The 22,584-nt window shown below is 40.5% G+C and overlaps 1 long non-coding RNA gene across 1 annotated transcript; it reads right to left on the bottom strand.

Moving 5' to 3' along the window:
- Nucleotides 1-14,894: 14,894 nt before the first annotated feature.
- On the bottom strand, nt 14,895-16,063 carry LOC141362069 (uncharacterized). Its single transcript, XR_012368045.1, has 2 exons — nt 15,128-16,063; nt 14,895-15,032 (listed from the first exon to the last, which is right to left on the bottom strand). It is a non-coding gene; the product is annotated as an uncharacterized lncRNA (long non-coding RNA).
- Nucleotides 16,064-22,584: the final 6,521 nt, after the last annotated feature.

Genomic DNA, 22,584 nt, shown 5'->3' with positions numbered 1-22,584 from the left:
CAAGATAATCGAGGGAGATCGATTAGTGTGCCGCATTTATGTTATTTCGTTTTGAGTCATTAATCCGACGCGTCATAAGCAGCTGCGCCTCGCACACAAAGTAGAAATCCTCATGTATTTGTTCAGTTTTATGCTTTTCAAGCGAGCGGAGGCAAACTATCCCTCATGTTTAAAATATCAGCTGGATCGTGGCGCCGCTCTCCGTGCAGAGAGCTGCGCGCTCAGACATCTGTTTCAAGTCAGGTCACTAGGTAATAATCCTGTTTATGTTTGTAAAGTTATATGCATTTCAAGCGATCGTGTTTAAAATGTGAATCGCGTTCTGCTGGCACGTGTAGCCTTCTGCAGCAACACTAAACAATGCATTGAATGTATGCAGGGCTTGACATTAACACCCGCCAAATGCGGGTATATTTCGGCTGCGACCGTTTGTGGAGACGTGCGCGCGTTCAGCGGAGCGTTGCGGACCAAAGCGCCACCTCCCAGAGAGCGCGCGAGAGGTGATGGATTTGCGAATGCACAAGAGGACGCAGTCTGAGCGCATACACACTTCGGGAAAGATATAACAATTGCATGGAAGTGATTGGAGAGATATATATTGCGTGCACATTCTCAGGGCAAGAGCGGAGAGAAATTCAGCGCATTCCTGAATGCACACGAAATCAAATGAAACCCGCCAGCTGAGAGGTTCGCGCATCATTTTAATGTAAGCTACTTTGGGCAACAATAATGCCCTCTCGACAGTTGTCATTAAAAGTCTTAAATCACTTTTAACAGAAAACATGATCAAGCATATAAAATACAATCTGCATAAACAAGTTGAAAGTAAAATTCATGTACATTTCTTGACTGCTGTTGTTAATAAATATTTAAAGTGATTGTCGACGGGTTTTGTGTATATCTTTTCAGTTAATCTTCTACACCCCTGCTCCACTTTTAATATATTCATTCAATGTAAATCTATTTATGCCTTACTAGACTGTTTTTATGCACCTAAATATATGATATGATCTATACTGATATACCTGGTATATACCAGCTAATGTTGTCCTAATTTGGGTGGTCAGACTGCATTTGAAATTCAATCTGCATCTAATTTAGCTAAACCAAGTAAATTTGCTCAAATTAAAGTCATTTTAGGATGCCAACGTCAAGTTTAATCATATAAAATTTATTTTACCAACAACAAAATTGTGGCCTGTGAAAATGCTGAGTGGCTAGTAACTTTGGAAAACAACTAGCTACTGTGGCTGGTGAGCAAAAAAGTTAATGTCAAGCCCATGTATAAATGCATGTTTTTACAGTCATTTAAGTAATCGTGTTAAATAATCGAGATTAAGATTTTTATCAAAACAATCGGGATTATGATTTTCCCCATAATCGAGCAGCCCTAGCCTGAATCCTGATTGGAACTTTTCGTATGTATAATTATTCGCTATGAATGTGTGTAGCTGGCTTGCCACTACTTTTTCTAATATTTTAGAAAGAAAAGGTAGATTTGAGATTGGTCTAAAGTTATTAAGATCTCCCTGGTCAAGGTGTGTTTTTTTTACTGAGCGGTCTGATAACTGCTAGTTTGAAAGCTGTTGGAACGTATCCTAATTCTAGCGATAAGTTAAAGATATTTAGTACTGGGTCTGACATTACAGGGAATACCTCTTTAAGTAGTTTTCAGGGAACGGGGACTAATATACAGGACAATGATTTGGATGATGTTACTAGTTTAGAGAGCTCTTCTATTGTAGTAGGTTTAAATGACTCAAGATGTTCGTTTGGTAATCTAGAGGAAAATGTACTATTGGGTAGAGTGGTGGCTGCTTGTGTAGCTTCTATGTTTTCCCTAATAATAATAATTTTGTTAGTAAAGAAGTTCATGAAGTCATTACTATTGTGTTGGAGTTTGCTATTGGTTTCTGTTTGTTCTTTTTTTCTAGTCAGTTTCGCAACTGTGCTAAAGAGGAAACGAGGGTTGTTATGATTTTCTTTAAAAGCGTACTGAGATAGATTGATCTGGCGGTTTTTATAGCCTGTCTGTAGTGTTGAACACTCTCTTTCCATGCTGAACGCCATACCTCTAACTAGGGCTGGGTACCGAACGTCGGTACTTTTATGGTATCCAACAAAAAACTCAGATACTTTGAGTATCGAAAAATGATTTATCTTTCGGTGCCAAATTTTGGTTCCAAAAAAGCCAAGCGGCTGTGTCTGTGTGAGCCTGTACTTGCGTGTAAGGATCTAAAGCGCCGGCGATTGGCTGTCCACCACCACATGGCGGGGAGGATCTCTGAAGATACTCGCAGTCATCCAACACAAGTGTAGAAAGGATGCAATATGAGAAATATACAAAAAGGCTTTGTTATAGTCTAACCAATTGAGTGAGTGCACGTGTGGCCGTGTTGTCTCTGTAAAAGGCACGTTAATGTGGGATATTAATGTCATATGTTTTATTAATATTGTATTAAGAAGTGTTTTCAATAATCATTATAGTATGCTAAAGTAAAAGATTGTTTGTGTTTGTCTGTGAGAGTGGAAAGCTACCAGCTTGGGTGTGTGTGTGGAACTGCAAGAAGGATTAGCTGAGGAATGTATGTCTGGAAATTGTCAGAGATAAGAGAGAGACCAGAGAAGGAAAAGCAAACAGAAAACCATGTATTAACTAATGCTTTAATATTCACAGGATAAAATATGCAATATATTTCTTATTTAATCAGTATTAATCATTGAATAATTGATGTAATAAAGATATGATGTTGTCTTTGATAAATGTGTATTAACCAATGAAATGAAGGTTGCATACAGAATAACTTAATGGGGGGGATGGCAACTCAACTTGGAAGAACAGAATCTCCTGCGCTTGTTCTTTGTGTGTGTGTGTGTGTATTCTTCCCTAACAGATGGTTTTTTAATAATGATTAAAGTGTTTGCTTAGAAGTAGTATTGCAGTAAAAGATTTAATATGTGTTTATCTATCTAAAGAAGTTAATGTGTGCCTTATTCATATAACCAATTTTACGAATAATGAAATGATGTCATGATATTGAAATGTGTTTTACATAATAATCACTTTCATCTTACAGCTTATGTTTTTTATGAATGAATGAATGTTGTATTAATGATTTGTTTTTAAGAAAGCATTATTATATTCTATGTGAAGTCAATCATATGTGAAGTGGAGGAGTACTGGGGAGAAGGTGACGGGCTGCATGGATCTCAGGGTTGTGTGGAGAACAGTTTTTTTTTTCTTTGTTTGGGTGTGTTTATCTTTGTCTACAGGCTAAAAATGGGTGTGGTGATGGAGTCAGATGTACGAGGGGAACGGCCTTTGTGGGTGGAGATTCTAAGAAGAAGATCGACGTCACATACTTTATAAATAACTGTTTTCTCCAAATGCGGGCTGTTAGTCGATTGCCTATTGTGGCCTTGAGACTGCCCAGCGCTGTAAAACTTTTTCATATCTGATCAATAAATAGTTTAATTTTAATACTGTGCCTTTCCTCTAATTATGAACACGCAAATGGACACTTTAAAGTCCAACAACTGGTGACCCCTGACGTTTTGTGGAGGGAAAGGAGAGAGTGAGCGGAAGGAGGGTTTCACATTGAAGAAACCAGAGTAAGCGAGGATTCCCTTTCAACACAAAAAGAGCGCTCTATTAAAATAAGGTAAGCAGAAGCCTGTTTTATCAAATTCTGCTAATTGGATATACCAAATTACTTGTGTTGATAAGGAGATCCGAACTGAATTACAAATTTAAATTTTTTATAAATTGATCAGAGTGAAAAACTTTTTGAAATTTTTGAATTTTGTTATTAAATAAAAGGTTGAGGAGTCCTTTAACGCATTAGGCGTTATAAAATAACAACTCAGGTTGTAGCCTGTAAGGGGTGAAAGGCCCGTTGGATGAAAGGTCCAAGAATACTGTTAATGGCGGTGTAAGTTAACAGAATTAATTAAAAAGGTTGAGGATTCCTTTAATACATTAGGTATTATAAAATACCGACTCAGGTTGTAGCCTGTAGGGGGTGCAAGGCCCGTTGGATGAAAGGTCCAAGAATACTGTTAATGGCGGTGTAAGTTAACAGAATTAATTAAAAAGGTTGAGGATTCCTGTAATACATTAGGTATTATAAAATACCGACTCAGGTTGTATAGCCTGTAGGGGGTGTACAGCAGCCCGTTGGATGAGAGGTCCACGAATACTGGAAAGAAGAAGTGACGTCTTAATGTAAATAGTATTGTTGATATATTGTTGTTATTTTTGTGACATTCCTGTGAAAGTTGTATTGTGTTTGTATTGCGGGTGAAACTCCTGAAAACTACTGGTGTATATATCCTTTTGTTAGATAAGAGTGACGTTTTGTGCTTTTTTTGAAATTTTGAATGCTTGTAAATTGTGTGAAAATGGCTAAATAAAAAAAATGTGATGAGTATGGTTGCCTAACAGTGTATGTGCAATGGAAAAAGGGCAAGTAGTTTGGAAAGGGACCAACTGTAAAAGACTTAGAAACAGATTTGAGAATTTGGACGAGATTAGCTCTGGTTGCTGCTGCCATGCAGGCTATTAAATCAAAGAAAAATGGGAAGTTGACAGTTGTGCTGTGAGCAAGTAAAAGGACAAGGAAACACTGAGCCAGTACCCTCAGCCCCACCCATGGCTCCTCCTCAAGTGAAGTCACTATACCCCTCCTTGCCCACACCTCCTCCTTATGAGGAAAAGTCTGTTTCGATCTCAAAGCAACAACCGGTGTTAATAGTAAACAGTGGTGAACTAGATGTTGAATTTGATGAAATAAAGGCCCTAAAAAGAAAAATGGAAAGATTACAACAAACAATTATGACACAGGGAGAGATAATCACAACTCTATTAAGATTACAGAGAAATAGAAATGATAGCAACATGGGAAAGAGATCTTGTGTATTACACAGACAGGGCCATAAACAAATCACACAAACAGAACTTGTAGAGGTAGATAAGATTAAGAATAAGCTTTTGAAACTGCAGCTAGAACAGACTAAACAGGCCAACACAAAAAAGAAACAAATGCCCCAGCAGGCCCAACCAACACCAGTAGCTATGACAACTAGTGTCCCGGACAACGTACAATATCCCAATCAGCCCATAGATTCATATAAAGGCCCACCCTATACAGGAAAGCCGTTGGAGGGATATAACCAACAGAGAAGGGGAGGGCCAAGAAGGAGTAGTAGACCAAAACGGGGAGGTTTTGAAGGTTTTGTCAGGAATACATGTTATGTGTGCGGACAAGAAGGTCATTGGGCCAGAAGATGCCCTCAAAATGGGTCACAGCCCCAATATTCCGGTGTAAGGTATCCACTTAACGCACCAAATGCAAGGGGATGGGGTCCCAATAGAGGAGGTGGCGGGCGTGGAAATGGTGGTTTTGCCAGGGGACCACCAGCGCCACACAACCCATCACAACCAGATTTAATGGCGCCTATGCACCCAACATGGGGCCAAAGGGAGTGATGCGGATGAATAAGGGGGCACACAGGAACCCACCATGAAAGGAATGGCTGGACCTCTCATGGACCATTAAGAGCCCTAGTGGATAATGGGCCTAAATAGTCCACCGTAAAAAAAAAAAAAAAAAAAAGTTTCAACAACGGTGGAGATAATGGGTTTCTGGTAAAATTGAAAAGTGACTATCAACAAATCACTACCCTATAAGGTAGCAAACCAGTCTAGTTTGCACACATTTCTGTATTCCTCCAACACACTTGTTAATAATAGAAAGGGACCTATAAATTACAATGACCTGTCAATGTTGTAATGTGCCCCCGGACGGACGGGGAACAAATGAATGGCTAATTAAACTATGGAGAGATAGAGCCTTATGTCTGGCCCAGGACCAGAGACTTATGTTATTTTTATTTTTTATTTTTATTTTTTGGGCCTTATAAACAACAAACAATAGATAATAAGGTATGTACCAATATGTAAAATGGTGTCTTAGATAAAGTTTACCAAAAAATCCTGGCCAACCAAACCTGAAATTATGTCCATGGGGGTGTAAACATGACTGATCTAATCACTGAGGGTGAGCCATATAACTGCATACCATTGACTGAAAAAAAAAGCAAACAAATTGAGAGATGGTTTGTTCGCGGTACCACTGACAACTCCCCCACCGGTAATCACGTTATTTATGGATGGCTTTGTTTTAGAGTATCAGATGATACGCTAAAGGCAGGGTTTGCTGTGGTTGACCAGGTTGAGGGTGATTTTGTGACTAGAGTGAGTGGTAAATTGGAGGGTAAGCAGTCAGCACAGACAGCTGAAATGATAGCTGTTATCAAAGCCTTGCACTACACTGGTGAAGAGAGGGTGATTTTTTATAGTGACTATGCATATGTGATTGGTACAGTATATATGGAACTGCCATATGGCAGATAGGTGGGTTTGAAACCAGGAAAGGCCGGCCTATAATAAATGATAGCGAAGCCTGACACATAATAAAGGCTTTGAAGGTACCTAATGAAGTGGTTGTTGTCAACTGCCTAATAAGCCACTTATATGCCCAACCATGGTTTCCCAAGACAAAGTTAGATCTGACAAACTGACAAACACGCACTGGAATTGACAAATAGTTTCGGGGCTGCTTGTCACCCCAATGCCAGAGCAAAGCTGACATAATGAACCTGACTTTGACATTAAAACTTGACTTGACAAAATCTGTGCACCGACAGAAATAATATGGCTTGACGCATTGCCAATTGCATTAATATCTATTCGCTCTTCTGTTAACAGGATTTCTGGTCTCACTTCCTTTGAATTGCTTACAGGTCGACAGTTTCCAGGCCCACGGAATGCCTTGGTGTAGGATCCAATCCTGCCACTAACTAATGATGTTGATTTCTACAAACTAACTGCTATGATTAAACATTTTTCCTGCCAGGCTACACGACACTGGGACAAAGACTAAGCTGTTACAAATGATGATTGAGTAAAAGTGAAGGTGTTCAGACGGTGCTGGGCCGAATCGAGACGGTCCAGGCTACCGAGAGTAAAAGCAAAAACCTAACATTGTGTCCAGCTACAGGTCAAAGGCGACACCTGGATCCATCTCTTTTTGTGTTCCATGTGATTTTCCCAGCAGGTCTCTCACAGAAACAGGTGTGGACCTGAGGACTCAGGTCCAAGAGAGGGAGAGTGTTGAAAGTGAAAGTAAATGGAGAACAAACAGGAAGTGAAACATCAGTGGTAACACTCACACAACACCAACAACAAAGTCAACAAACACTCTGTAAAATTGTGCATAAAAAAGGTGACATTTTTTCCAGCCCAGCAACAGAACCACAAAAGGTTGTAAGACAGAACAAACACACAGGTGAATGTGCAGTTACCCATGAGGACGACGGCAGATTGATTTTTCATTTAATAACAAAACAAAACTGTACTGATTTACCAACATATGAGAATTTTACCAACAGCTGGGGTGTGGGTTAGATAAATTGGACTTCCATAAGGTGGTGGAAATCCTGACAGAAGTGTTCAGGGACCTGAACATTACAATTACTGTTTATTTATTATAACCTGGGTAGCTACATATCATATTGACCTTTGAATTTCTTAAGTTTCTTATATAATCTTACATTTCAATGTTTCCTTTTGAATCTAATTTTTAAGTTTCTTATACAATTCTACAGTATTAATTTTACATTTCATTTTTTTTTTTGAATTTATGATTGTTTTTTGAGTATTTGCCAATAGGCATAAGTGTATTTTTCCACAGAGATGAAGCTATATGGAGATTGGAAGGTTCTGTGGGCCCTAGGGGTTATAGCTGCAATTATAATCACGATAATATTTAGCATAAACAATGAAGGTAATCTGAAAATTGACAAAAGGTCCAAAACTACATCACAAGATTAGTGTGTAAAGAGATATGGGGGAATTGAATTAAATTACACAAAAAATTTAACGACGTCATACACCTTTGATTTATGCAGTATGATAGACTGTCCATCAGAGTATTTGTGGCCATACTGGTCACTTGTGGATGTTGTTGTATCCCCTGTCTCAGATCCCTGTGTAACAGGCTGATAGTGTCTGCAATAGAGAAAAAAGAAAATCCACCCCCATACAGCATGCCCCTATTAGGCCTACAGAACCTAGAGGATGATGAGGAGGAACAAGTGTGACCTCTTTCAGAGGTCAAGAGAGGGAATTGTGGGATATTAATGTCATATGTTTTATTAATATTGTATTAAGAAGTGTTTTCAATAATCATTATAGTATGCTAAAGTAAAAGATTGTTTGTGTTTGTCTGTGAGAGTGGAAAGCTACCAGCTTGGGTGTGTGTGTGGAACTGCAAGAAGGATTAGCTGAGGAATGTATGTCTGGAAATTGTCAGAGATAAGAGAGAGACCAGAGAAGGAAAAGCAAACAGAAAACCATGTATTAACTAATGCTTTAATATTCACAGGATAAAATATGCAATATATTTCTTATTTAATCAGTATTAATCATTGAATAATTGATGTAATAAATATATGATGTTGTCTTTGATAAATGTGTATTAACCAATGAAATGAAGGTTACATACAGAATAACTTAATGGGGGGATGGCAGCTCAACTTGGAAGAACAGAATCTCCTGCGCTTGTTCTTTGTGTGTGTGTGTGTGTTTTCTTCCCTAACAGATGGTTTTTTAATAATGATTAAAGTGTTTGCTTAGAAGTAGTATTGCAGTAAAAGATTTAATATGTGTTTATCTATCTAAAGAAGTTAATGTGTGCCTTATTCATATAACCAATTTTACGAATAATGAAATGATGTCATGATATTGAAATGTGTTTTACATAATAATCACTTTCATCTTACAGCTTATGTTCTTTATGAATAAATTAATGTTGTATTAATGATTTGTTTTTAAGAAAGCATTATTATATTCTATGTGAAGTCAATCATATGTGAAGTGGAGGAGTACTGGGGAGAAGGTGACGGGCTGCATGGATCTCAGGGTTGTGTGGAGAACAGTTGTTTTTTTCTTTGTTTGGGTGTGTTTATCTTTGTCTGCAGACTAAAATGGGTGTGGTGATGGAGTCAGATGTACGAGGGGAACGGCCTTTGTGGGTGGAGATTCTAAGAAGAAAGATCGACGTCACATAGTTTATAAATAACTGTTTTCTCCAAATGCGGGCTGTTAGTCGATTGCCTATTGTGGCCTTGAGACTGCCCAGCGCTGTAAAACTTTTTCATATCTGATCAATAAATAGTTTAATTTTAATACTGTGCCTTTCCTCTAATTATGAACACGAAATGGACCTTTAAAGTCCAACAACAACCAAAACGGCGCTTTTCCTAAACTGAAGAGGGGTTTCAATTTAAAGCACGCGCGCAGCCCGTGTCTCTCAGCTTGTTACTCGCGTCTCCCACAACAGTCTCAGACAAGGTGTTTAAACTTGACACACGCATGCAGATTATGTCTCTCAATGCTTATGAAATACTCTCGCCTGTCCCTCCGCATCGCAAGACTTCATGCCCTCGTCTCCCAAAATGGACAATGCGTTTAAAACAAACTACAATTCCATTTAACTGGTTTGCTAATTTCACTTGAAAGAAATGACATTGATGCATTTTCTACTCATTTTAAAAATCCCAAATGTATTTAATATTTTAATCATTATGAAGTTGAGTTTTACAGTTCTTTGTTTACAAAAAACAAACATGCATACAAATCTTCCCAGTAAAACTCAGTCACTCATTTAAATATTTTAACTTTTTGTCAAAGTTGCAGCTATAATGAACCCACTTATTTAAATACTGTTAGTCCAAGACCATTTTACATATCATAAAATAAATCAGTGTTATATTCTTATTAGGGGCCAAGCACCGAAGGTGCTGAGGCACCTATTGGAACTGTCAGTATTATTATTCTTCATCTTCTTCCCCAATGGGAGTCTATGGCAGCCCTATGAACCGTACGTAGGAAAATGATGAAATTTGGCACAGTTGTAGTGGTGGTCTTAAAAAGTCATGTGACCAAAAATTGGGTCTCTAGTCCTAACTCTATAGCGCCACCAGCAGTGCAAAAATTCAATGTTCAAATGGTTATAACTGCTGATCCGCTTGATCTATGAAAATTCTACTTAGTACACATGATTGCTCTCCTCATGCTTGTTGTTTTTAATACCTTACAGTAAAACTCCACCCATTACAGAAGCGGCCATTTTGAAATGTACAGTATTCCGTTTATTTGCTACTCCTCCTTCAAATTTGGTTCAATTGTTATGAAATTTGGCACAGGTGAACTTTGGAGTGAGCCGCACAGAAATGACCGAACAGAATTTTGATATTTATCTTTGTTCAAAAGTAATAAATGCGCAAACTTAACGAGGTTGACGCAAAAATGGTTCTGAAGCTGTAGCTCGGTCATTCTTTGATCAATTGAAATGAAATTTGGTACACTTCATGTGGACCATGAACTTGGGGTTCATGCCAAATTTGGTGACAGCGCCACCTATGGGTCATGAGATATGAAAATAGGCTATTTTTGCCCATAACTTCTGAACTGTTTGTCAGAAAATTATGATCTTGATGTCTATGGATTGCTTACCTCATGCCGCATCTGTCGATGTGTATTATGCCGGGTTTTACCGAACCGCCTGTCCGCCATTTTGAAAATTCACATCATTTGTTATATTTTTTGAACTATTGGACATATCCGCGCAAAAATTAGTAAGGAGCTTCGACATGATGTCCTGAAGGTACCTGGGAAGTCAGAGTACAGCGCCACCTAGGGGTTATAAACTATAACAGTTCTTATGGAACTGCTTATAACTTCTGAATACTTTGAATACAATTTCACAAAGAAATTAATATCAGACACTGGTTTATGCCGATTGCAACGATACCTCGTTTGTCATTTTCCAACATTCTGTTCATGTGTTATTGTAAAGCATATGGTAGATGTTTTTTCGCTACTCCTTTTACAAATTTTATTTATTTTATGCCAGGTACTGCTCGTATAATGTTTGGAGCAATCCACACAGAAATGACCGAACAGATTTTTGATATTCTGTTCTCTTTCTTAGAAATACCACTCCAAAGTTGACCGTGCCTGTGACATTGTCTATTTGTCATAGTAAATTAATGTGACTGTATATTACATTGTATAGCATTACTATACAGAATGATCTTCTTGTCTTCAATCTCACTTGAGCTTTTTGATTCTCATATACATTGTATTTCTGTTAGTTCTGCTCTGCACTGTCAGTTCTGCATCTGTGTTGATTGGCACATGTCAATCCTTGCAGCACCTAAGCTGTTTTTTTGCTGCCCTTTGAGCTGTGTTAACTGAGTTGTGCATCTGGTTAATCACATGCCATGAGATTCTGAGGTCATGGGTTCGAATCCCATTTGCAGTGATATTTTGTCTTAACTTTTTTCTCACTTAAGTTTTGTGAATCTCATACTATACATTGTATTTCAGTTATTTGTGCTCTCTGTTGTCATTTCTGCACTTTTGGTAATTGCTGGATATCAATGTTTACAGCTCTAAATCTCTATTCTATAACTTGGACACACCAACTCAGTGGTTTAATCGTTTACTCAGTGGCGCATGCGGTAACGGCTGTGCTTTGGGAACCTGAGGTCATGGGTTCAAATCCCAGCTCTTACTTTCACTTATTGAGATTTCCTTTTGTGTTCACTTTAACACGTTCTTCTCGACCTGTCTGGTTTTCCACACGTGTTATATTTTTGCCATCTTTTCTGTTGTTGCTCCGCACTGCAGTGGTTCTGCTCTGCATTTGCTTTGCTTCGGGTTCGGCCTCTGTATTGCGCGCTTTCTGTGCTTTGCACATTTGCTGCGTCGTGTGGTTTTTGCTGTGCTTTGGGTGCTCATTGCGCTGAATGTGCTTGGCCCCGCAATTGCTGCTTGCAGCTATATTTTTCTTTATTTTTGTTTCATTATTTTCATAATAAAACTGATAAGTGTGTCTGCTGGCGCACCCCTATCCAAAAAGCACAACCAGTTTTATTAATAATGTTACCCTGAGTGAGAAGGGTTACCAGATTTTTTTTAAATTAAGGTGAAAAATAAAAGTTTTTTGTTTAATGTATTTTTGTGGATGTTTAAATGGATTTTAAAACATGGTATTGAAAAAAGTATCATTAGGATCCGGTATCGAAACTGAGATATCGAAATTGGCACAGGATCGAAAGATTTTAAACAATACCCAGCCCTACCTCTAACTTTTTTTTCCAGATCTTCACGGTTATCTGCAACATGTTTCATTTGAGACAGGTCTGGAAGAGTGCTAATAAAGCTATCCATAGTGGTGGAAATTAAAAAATGTATGTACAGGACTCCAACAGAATGTCCAACAGAAACCTTAAACCCACATCAGCTATGAAAACTGCTTCAGGAACCATAGGAACAGTAATAAAATGATCAACCTACTCATTTTGTGAAGGCGAAAGAAAGTTTGCAGGCTAGAAGCTGCCCACAAACTCTATCAGGGGAAAGTATGTGCCTACTTGTCAATGGAGAAGGCCATTGTACCTTGAGGGATTCAAACATGGGTCTACCTGATGGGAGAGTTAGTGCACTCACCCCTAGACCACAGAGAATGTGTTGAAACTGGCCAGCCAAAACTGGTACTGTATATTGCTGTATACAATCAAACTGTTGGCTGGCTAGTACAGTCAGAGTCACACCCACACAAGTTGACACATACATGAATACATTTGCCTGATGAAAACTGCTTCAGGACCCATAGGAACAATGATAAAATGATCAAACTACTCACTTTGTACAGGCAGCAGAGAATTTGCAGGCTAGAAGCTGCCCACAAACTCTATCAGAGCAAAGTAGGTGCCTACTTGTCAATGGAGAAGGACACTTAAAACTTGTGGCTATATCTGAAATTTCATTACAAATGTTCAGCAGAATCCTTAAGCCCACATCAGAAAAGAAGGCTGCTTAAGTAGCCATAGGAACAGTGATTAAAGGATCAATCTACTCGCCTTGGGAAGGGAAAAGAAAAATTTCAAGCAGGAAACCCACAGACTATCAGATCTAAAATAGATTTGATTGCTTCTTTTAAAACCCATGGAGACTGTTGGCATCTGCTGTATTGTATGCTAATTGTATGTACAGGACTCTTCCTTAAATTTAATATCAAATGTCCAACAGAAACCTTAAGCCCACATCAGCTATGAAAACTGCTTCAGGAGTCATAGGAACAGTGAATGATCATACTACTCACTTTGTACAGGCAGCAGAGAATTTGCAGGCTAGAAGCTACCCACAAACTCTTTCAGAGCAAAGTAGGTGCCTACTTGTCAATGGAGAAGGACACTTAAACCTTGTGGCTATATCTTAAATTTCATTACAAATGTTCAGCAGAATCCGTAAGCCCACAAGAAAAGACGGCTGCTTAAGTAGCAGGGCTTTAGCTACTTTCCATTGAAAAGAGTTGGCAACACTGCATGGAGCCGGACGCTTGCGTGAGCGATGCTGAGGAGGAGGAGGGGAGGGAGGACAAACTTGACCATGAGGAGGTGAAAGTCTACACATACAAATAAAGATACAGTAAGAACCGTTTCTACTAACATTTAACTTTACTGTAAAATTTTTTAAAACACAGCTAAACGTTACACTAGACTGGTTACAGATTAATTGAGAGAGACTTTGATAAACTTACCCTGCTGAAAAAAACAGCATACCAGCAAGACCAGCATATGTTGTGTTTTGGTGCTGGTATGCTGTGACCACCAGCTAAACCAGCATAGACCAGCATAATTCCCATACTGGTCCATGCTGGTTTGATGCTGTTCTTTTCAGCAGGGTACTGGGCCTGAGGTGGCGTGACATCAGCCAACAGCCCATCAGTAGATGAATGTCTATAAATACATATAAATATATTGTTAGGAACTGTTTCTGTAAACATTTGTGCACATAAAAAAGGTAAAGTCTAAAACAGACAGACTATGATAAACTTACTGAGATTTCAAATCTGTTTCTGCTAACAACAGCCTGGCCCTCTTTGGGGGCGGCACAATCTCATCTTGAACATCCTGAAGATTAAATAAATGTATATTAAAACAAAATAAAATGAACATTGAGTTCTGCTAAAGGCTTCGGTTTAAATCTACCTGTGAAGAAGGAGCCGGACGCTTGAGAGCGTGAAGCTGAGGAGGAGAGGCGGGAGGTGACACTTGCCGGATTGGCCGACTGTTATTAGTTGAAGGTCTATAAACAAATATAAAAGTACTGTGAGAATTGCGTCAGCAAACATTACAATGCTAAAACATCTAAAATAAAAAACTAAATGTAATATAATAAGGGTTAAGGCTGAAATAAAGACTAACTGTGAAACAGAAGAACAGTCGACCATGGCACTGTCTGCTTTACTTTGCTGTAAATAAAACAATCAAAGATTACATAAAAGAAATGAAATTCTCAATTAAATTATCACTAATAACGTTTAGGGCAGGGGTCTTCAACCTTTCTGTGAAGGCTACCACAATGGATAAAACAATCTGGAGGGATACTTTTTGATGTAGTTTACAGTCAATGTTCCCTCTAATTTTTTTCAGCACTGAGCAAATTCTTTTTTTTCTGAGCGCACATTTTAGTACTGTGGGGCAATTCGCAACCACACGACCTGCTTAAAATGACCACGAGCCTGCGTTAACTAAAGGAGATTCATAGAGATGACAGTGTAGCGTGTAATAGGGTTTAGTGTATACACACGTATAATGTTCAATGTGGGCCTGTGTATAAATCCCAATACATGTAATTAACACTCTCTTTGAATTTACCAGTTACCTGGGTTTAGCAGATTGAACTGTTCAACTCAAGCTGAAAATCAGTTCTCTTATACCACAGAGCAAATAAATAAATAAATAAATAAATAAAATACTTGTAAAAGAGTAACACTGTTTCATTTTGTTTGTAATCCAAATTCATGATTCACTTAAATGACTCAGTTGGGTTGAATTCATGAATCAATTGTTTGTTCCTTTAAAAAGTTCAAATCGTTCAGTTCAAAGTCAGTGTCCTTTGAAGAAAATCCAAGAAAATACGGAAAATTAAGTTTCAGCGAATTCACGTCCAAATAGTTGTCCGAAACAAAAATGAAAAATATCCTCCTACCAGTTCTGATGACTTCAAAGCACAGTTCTGGTTGGCTCGCCTTTTTGTATACACCTTCAGTATATACTTAATTGTCTCGCGTGTCCAAGATGGAGCAGGGCTCGAACAAAGCAGAGCAGTAATTAATCTTCAATTCAACAGATTTATCAATAAGCATCATGTAAACATTTCAAATAACAACCTAACTCAGGGTTTCAACACTTATTGAACATATTGACACTTAAAATGTTATTTTTTAATCACATTTACGTTACTTGACTGTTAACTTTCAAATGTAAATAGCTTCAGCTCGTTTGTTATATACCAACGGCCAATGTAAACAAACTAATAAAACTCATAGTTTGCTGCCAAATTTGCAACACTTATGCCATAATGTCAAGTTAACATTTAGAATATAACTCACCAAACCGTAAATTTTAACTTCTTATTTAAAAGAAGAAGTTCATTCGCAGTGTTTAGATGCTCTGTGATTCTGCATCTGCCTCCGTTCTAATTCTCTATTTTGCTCTCTCCTCACTCTAGCGACAGCTTTTCCAAGATATCGCATCACTTCAGGAATCCAATAATTTGTTTTAAATCACTGTTTTGAATCACTTTTTCCTCTTAATAAATATTTTAGTTTCGTGAGATCGCCCCGTGCAGCTGCTCATCTGACTCGCTCTAACTCTGTGCTCGTGCTGGCACCTGTGTGAACTGAATGCGCTGCTACCATTGGCTCATAGAGGTGTCTGTCACCGTAGCAAGATCAGCGATTGGTTGAAAGTTTCTTCTGCTTCTAGAACACTCGCCTTCTCTCTCTCTTAATTCTTTTACAACAGCTAATGCATCAATGTTTATGTGCGGTGTGAAAAATGTGCGCGGTCTGACAAATCTATTGCGCGGCCACTTTGACTGGCCTGCGCGTCCGCGCACGCGCGCAGCTTAGAGGGAACATTGTTTACAGTACTCAAAACTTTTTTGATTGACTTGTTGATTTTTACACGTTGGAGACCCATGGTTTAAGGCTTTGGTGAAATCTACCTGATAGGACGATGGCGTCTGGGCCTGAGGCGGCGTGATCTCAGCCGACAGCCCATTTAGTCTGGCCCACTTTGGCGGCGGCTCCATCTCATCTTGAACATCCTGAAGATTAAATATACATATATTAAAACAAATTGAAATGAACATTGAGTTCTGCTAAAGGCTTCGGTTTACATCTACCTGTGAAGGAGCCGGACGCTTGAGAGCGCGACGTTGAGGAGGAGAGGCGGGAGGAGACAATTGCGGGACTGGCTGACTGTATTTAGTTGAATGTCTATAAACACATATAAAAGTACTGTGAGAATTGCGTCAGCAAACATTCAAGCGCTTAAACATCTCAATTTGAAAACTAAACATAATATAACAAAGGTTAAGGCTGAAATCATGACTTACTGTGAGACAGAAGAACAGTCGGCCACGGCAGCGTCTGCTTTATTTTGCTGGAAATAAAACAATCAAAGATTTAATAAATGAAATGAAATTCTTAATTAAATTATCACTAATAACGTTTAGGGCTTTGGTGATATCTACCCGAGAGGGTGATGGCGTCTGGGCCTGATGAGGCGTGATCTCAGCCGACAGCCCATTCGTTTACATTGCAAATCTTGATGCCCAATTCTGATTTGTTGCCTATATCCGATTTTTTTTTACTGTGCGTTTACACGTTCTTTCAATTGCGACGCATATCCGATTTGCGTGTTTACACGTTCCCTACGTCTGAAACATTGCGCATGCGTAATAGGGTTTATGCGCTTCACACTGGCCAAAATGGACGAAGCTATTATATGCTTGATGGTAGCTCTGCGATATTTGCAAAGTTTGCAAAACATAACCACAATTTTGAGGTGGAATGGGGGGGGGGAGAAGAAGGGTCATCATTGCAGCCTACACATATGCTTCAGTTCTTATGTCCTCGACCGTTCAGACTGAGGACTGTCTGGGTGCGAGAGAGATCTCACAACTGGTGGGAGCATATTGTGGCGGGTTTTAACGAAGAGCAGTGGGTCCGAAATTTTAGGATGAGCAAGCCGACCTTTGATATGCTGTGTCAACGTTTGTCCACATTCCTCTCCTACGACCACACATTTCGCCGGGCCATCCCTTTGCAGATGCATGTCGGGGTTGCTCTCTGGTGGCTTGCAACAGGTGCATGCTATCGCACATTGGCGCACCTGTTTGGGATAAGCAGCGCATCGGTGTGCCTGATAGTCAGCGAGTTCTGTCAAGCCGTGCGTGACGAGCTGTGGCGCGAATACACCCAACTTCCGCTGCCCGATGAGCTACAGAACATTATAAGAGGTTTTAAAACTCGCTGGGGATTCCCTCAGTGCGCTGGGGCCATCGATGGGAGTCACATACCGATCATCGCGCCAGCCGAGGACCACACTGACTACTTAAATCGAAAGGGATGGCATTCTACGATTTTGCAAGCTGTTGTGGACCACAGATTTTGGTAAGGACAGCATTTAATAAAACAATTACACATGGTGAATTTAAATATATTGTCATCTGTTAAACAGCATTATTACTTCCATTGCATCCTAAGCATAGCCATATATATTATCGGTGCATTAAAGGGAAAGTTTACTCAAAAATGAAAATAATTTACTCACTCCCATGTTATTAAAAACCTGTACGAATGTCTTTATTCTGATGAAGATATTTTGAGTGATGTTTGTAACCAAACCAATCTTGAGACCCATTCACTTATGTGATATTTATTTTTCTACTATAGAAGTGATTGGTTTGGTTACAAACATTCCTCATAATATCTTCCTTCGTGTTTATCAGTACAAAAAAAAATACAGTGTTGTTGTCACCGGGTGACTATAATGGGGCGGAACCGAAAGTGGCGGAGAAAGGTTCCGCCTGAAGACGGTTTCCGCCCGGGCCCGATTTTTAACTGCACATTTGGCTTCCTGGTCTCCCTGGCAACACAGATCACGGGCAGACGAGCAACAGGTGTTATGAATTAAGCAGGTAACTCGTGATTGGAAGAGAGAAGGGAGGCAAGACCCATAAAAAGACCTAAAAAAAACCACAAACGAGGAGAGTTGTTTTTGGGCACGAGCTCCATTGCTGCTTAGGGCAGAAAAGTTCACACGCTCCGTCCTTGGAGGAGCCGGAGGGCGCCGTTGATCCATGAAGTGCTTATAGCAAGAGGAAAGAGTGCGGCAGCCAAGAGAGGCGAAAAGGACGGAGCTGTGATATTTAAAGGAGCACTGCACCACGAGGACGCTTTTGTGTGCGTTAGTTGTGAGTTGAAGTACGGAGCTGTGCTCGTCCGTTACGTTTGGCAGTTGGTTGCACTTTCTCTCTTCCCCTCTCATAGTTCTCAGTGGATGTTACCGTAAGCAGAAACCCTGTGGGTAGAAGAAGACAACGGTAAATGTGACACGTTTGGAGTAACCAAGGATTAAGGAAACGAAGCTGGTTGTAAACTGTTTACCAAGGAGATCGCTGTGAGTATCGGCTCTAGATTTGATCTGAAACCATAGCTGCCAACTTGTGTGTTATTGAACGCTCTAGGAAGAGGAAGAGCGGCCCTACCCCCGATCGAGCGTGGTGGGCGAGCCGCAGGAATAAGTGGATTACATCGCCATAGCAGCAGACCTAAAAGCTCCGGCCGTAGTGTCATCGCCCCCATCGGCCCTTAGCGAAGTGGAAGACGCTGGGCGTCGCGTGTGTGCACCTGTAGAGTGGTGGGTGAGTTTATGCCTTTTGAAAACCTTTCACGTTGAAGTGGTGCTGTGTATTTGCTGTGGGTTGCTGTGCAAGTGCTGTGTGTCTTGTCAGACGTACCCCGCATCATCCCCTCCACTGAGGAAGAGACGGAGAGGCTGACGGCTGTGTGCACATTAACTATTGTATGCTGTGTGCGATTAAAGTGAACAGTGACGGTGTGGGCCGTGGAAGTTGCCCCGTCGGTGTGTTGACAGTTGCAGAGTGCGGCGGTGAAAACCTGGAAGCTGGCAGTGTGTGTGTGTGAGTACAAACACGTACCTGTATATTGCTACTTTACCTGTGTGTTCCATTTGTGGCAGAGTGAAGGGCGAAGGAGTTCAGCCGCCCCGTGGTCTCTACGAAGGGGCGCCCCTGTCTGGTATTCGATCGGCCTACGGGCATTGAGGACGGGGCAGCGCTCGGCCCGGTGAGACGGCGTGACGATTCGCCCCCCTGCTGACCAGCGGATTCGCCGAGAGGGTTTTGCCCCCGGCGCCCCCTTAGGCAGGTCGTCGCCGTTTGCCTTCTGTGCAGGCCAGTTGTTGTAAGCCGCCCTGAGTATTGTCGACCAAAACACCGTATAGCGAGCTGAGGAAAAGCTGCGCTTACCCAGAGTTGTAAACAGCAGAGAGGTGAGAAGTACCCAAGTTGCACTAACTGTGTTATTGTATCCAAGCTGCTTGTAAAGGAAGAGAGAACAAGAGTGAACGTCAGTAGAACGAGCTGTGGACAGTCACACACGCCTGAGCTGTAAACAGCAGAGAGGTGAGAAGTACCCAAGTTGCACTAACTGTGTTATTGTATCCAAGCTGCCTGTAAAGGAAGAGAGAACAAGAGTGAACGTCAGTAGAACGAACTGTGGACAGTCACACACGCCTGAGCTGTCAACAGCAGAGAGGTGAGAAGTAACCAAGTTGCACTAACTGTGTTATTGTATCCAAGCTGCCTGTAAAGGAAGAGAGAACAAGAGTGAACGTCGGTAGAACGAACTGTGGACAGTCACACACGCCTGAGTTGTAAACAGCAGAGAGGTGAGGAGTACCCAAGTTGCACTAACTGTGTTATTGTATCCAAGCGGCCTGTAAAGGAAGAGAGAACAAGAGTGAACGTCAGTAGAACGAACTGTGGACAGTCACACACGCCTGAGTTGTAAACAGCAGAGAGGTGAGGAGTACCCAAGTTGCACTAACTGTGTCATTGTGTCTAAGTGGCCTGTGAGGAGAGAGACAAGGCGAGAGCGAAGGTCAGGAGAGTGACCTGTGTAAGGAGGACCATACTTACCACGAGTTACCGGCCAGCCCATAGGCCAAGGCGATCCTAGCCCAGGTTGAACGAGTCTTCGCGTCCCAGTCAAACCCTGTGGAGAGAAACATCCAGTGGAGTGAGCAGAGGAGTATCGGCCCGACGTGGCGCAAGTATCATAGTAGAGAGAGAGAGAGATACAACCCCAAATTCATACTGCTTGTCTTTTGCCTCCAGGAGAGAAGAGGAGGGCGCCACGGATAGTGGGATTGGCAGGAACCTGTGTTCCCCTGTCCCCTCCTCCTTACACTTAAATCACCAGCCCCTGGAGCCCCCGTCACTCTTCCCCTTTCTGCCACTCTCCCGTGCTGTGGCCTGTCTGGAAGGCAGAGAGGAGTTAGTTTTAATCGCCCCTTTCCCCATTTCCCCCAGTCTTTTAAATATTTAAATAAAGTTTGTTTTAATACTTACCTGCTCTCGTGTTGTTTGGTCATTGGGTTGGCTTTGGGGACCTCCTCGAGGTGGAAATTGAGAAGGGGCGTGGCTTTAGGTTTAGCAGCCAGCCCCTAGCCGTGACATTGTAACAACGTGAAAGAAAATGATGACAGAATGTAAGAGGATTGAAATGATACCACCTTTTTATCTCAATAGCTTCACAAACATAAATGTTGGATGGCCTGGAACAGACATGGGGACTTGTGACTTGGTGACTTGGACTCGAGTCGACTCGAGTCGCTATTTTTGTGACTTGTGACTTGACTTGACAAAAAAAAAAATACTTTAGACATTACTCGGAATTGGAAGTTAAAGACTCGGGAATTGACTTGACTTGAGACACGATGACTTGAATGACTTGAGTGTTAATCACATCATGTTTTCAGTTTGAATATAAAATAATATAAATATAAATAATTTAAAAAAATAAAGTTGACGCAGCTGGAGCGCAGGCTAAGAATGGCGTTATCATGACTGAATCACGACACTATGCAGCTCTCGTACCTCACGCACGCCACGCCCACTTAGATCAGATATCAATCAGCCGGAGGGGTACCAAGGGTCATCGCTTTCGGCTTCAACAAGATGTCAAAAGACGAACAGTGCATTGCAAGACATGCAACATTAAAATCACGGGCAGCCACGTGACAACCTCCAATTTTGTCCGTCATTTGAAGAGCCATAGTAAGTGCTTGTCATTTTTTTAATGTCTGGTTAGTTGGTAGATAGCTAATGTAATAATAGCTAAAGTAGCCATTAACCCTCATCAATGATGAGTCATTATACCGTGTTGGGGACAGATCCCTTGATCTGAGTGGTATGAGACTTGGCTACTTTTTCTAAGTTTGTAAGCGTCTGTTGCGCGCTCAAGTTCGTTATTTCATATGTAGGCGCACGAACGGAAGAGACGCGCACGCGGTGCGACGCGCTCATTTTTCTGGCCGCAGCCTTGAGCATTCAGAGCATTACACAAGTGTGTGTGTGTGTGTGTGAGAGAGAGAGAGAGTGTGTGTGTGTGTGTGTGTGTGTGTGTGTGTGTGTGTGTGTGTGTGTGAACTATGTTTGAGAGAGAGAAAGAGAGAGAGAGGGAGGGGTTCAGAGAGGAGTCTGTTGGGTGTTAAGCTGTTATTTGTTTTATGGACTCAATGTTGAAAATTTCAAACATTTCAAACAAGGTTGGCAGAAGTGAAAAATAAATAATTTATGAAGTTACAATTTTGTTTGATTCCATGATGTATTTTACTGAACATGAGTATTTACAATGCAAATCCAAATTATTGTAATTTGCTGATAGTTACTTACTGTATATCTTGTGTTTTCACTTTATTAAGATCAGATTCTGCAGGTAAAATTACAATAATAAGGTGACTTGACTTGGACTTGACTTGACCTACTACAGGACTTGACTTGACTTGACTTGACTTGATATAGCCTGTGACTTGACTTGCCCAAGACAAAAAATACTTGGGACTTACTTGAGACTTGAAGGTTCAGACTTGAGACTTACTTGAGACTTGCACATGTGTGACTTGGTCCCATCTCTGGCCTGGAAGCGTTCATGACTCCAGAGATCTCAGGAACTCTGACATTTATGACAAGGCAGAAAGAGGAGAGCTCTTTCCCAATGTGAGTTACTTTTTTACACATTCAGTGACGGACTGATCAATTGTGATTTTAATTATTTTATGATGCTTCAAATTTCTACTATTAGGATTTAGAGTCATCTTTATATGGTATTAATATCATAATGCAATTTTGTTGTTAATGTGCCATAATATACTAAAAACATGAAACTGAATTGTAAATAGTCATTATCTGTACTATACTTTTGATCTGTACATTGAGTTCTGTAACACTTTCTGATATTACTCAGATCACAGATGAGATCCAAAGCACAAAGGTGCCCATCATGGTGCTGGGAGATCCGACCTATCCACTTCGGCCATGGCTCATGAAGGGTTACACTGACACAGGAA

This window comes from Misgurnus anguillicaudatus, chromosome 25 (genome assembly GCF_027580225.2).
Source record: "Misgurnus anguillicaudatus chromosome 25, ASM2758022v2, whole genome shotgun sequence".
In the NCBI taxonomy this organism is placed as follows: domain Eukaryota; kingdom Metazoa; phylum Chordata; class Actinopteri; order Cypriniformes; family Cobitidae; genus Misgurnus; species Misgurnus anguillicaudatus.
The sequence above is the reverse complement of the archived record's forward strand: the minus strand, read 5'-3'. Positions and strand labels throughout refer to the sequence as shown.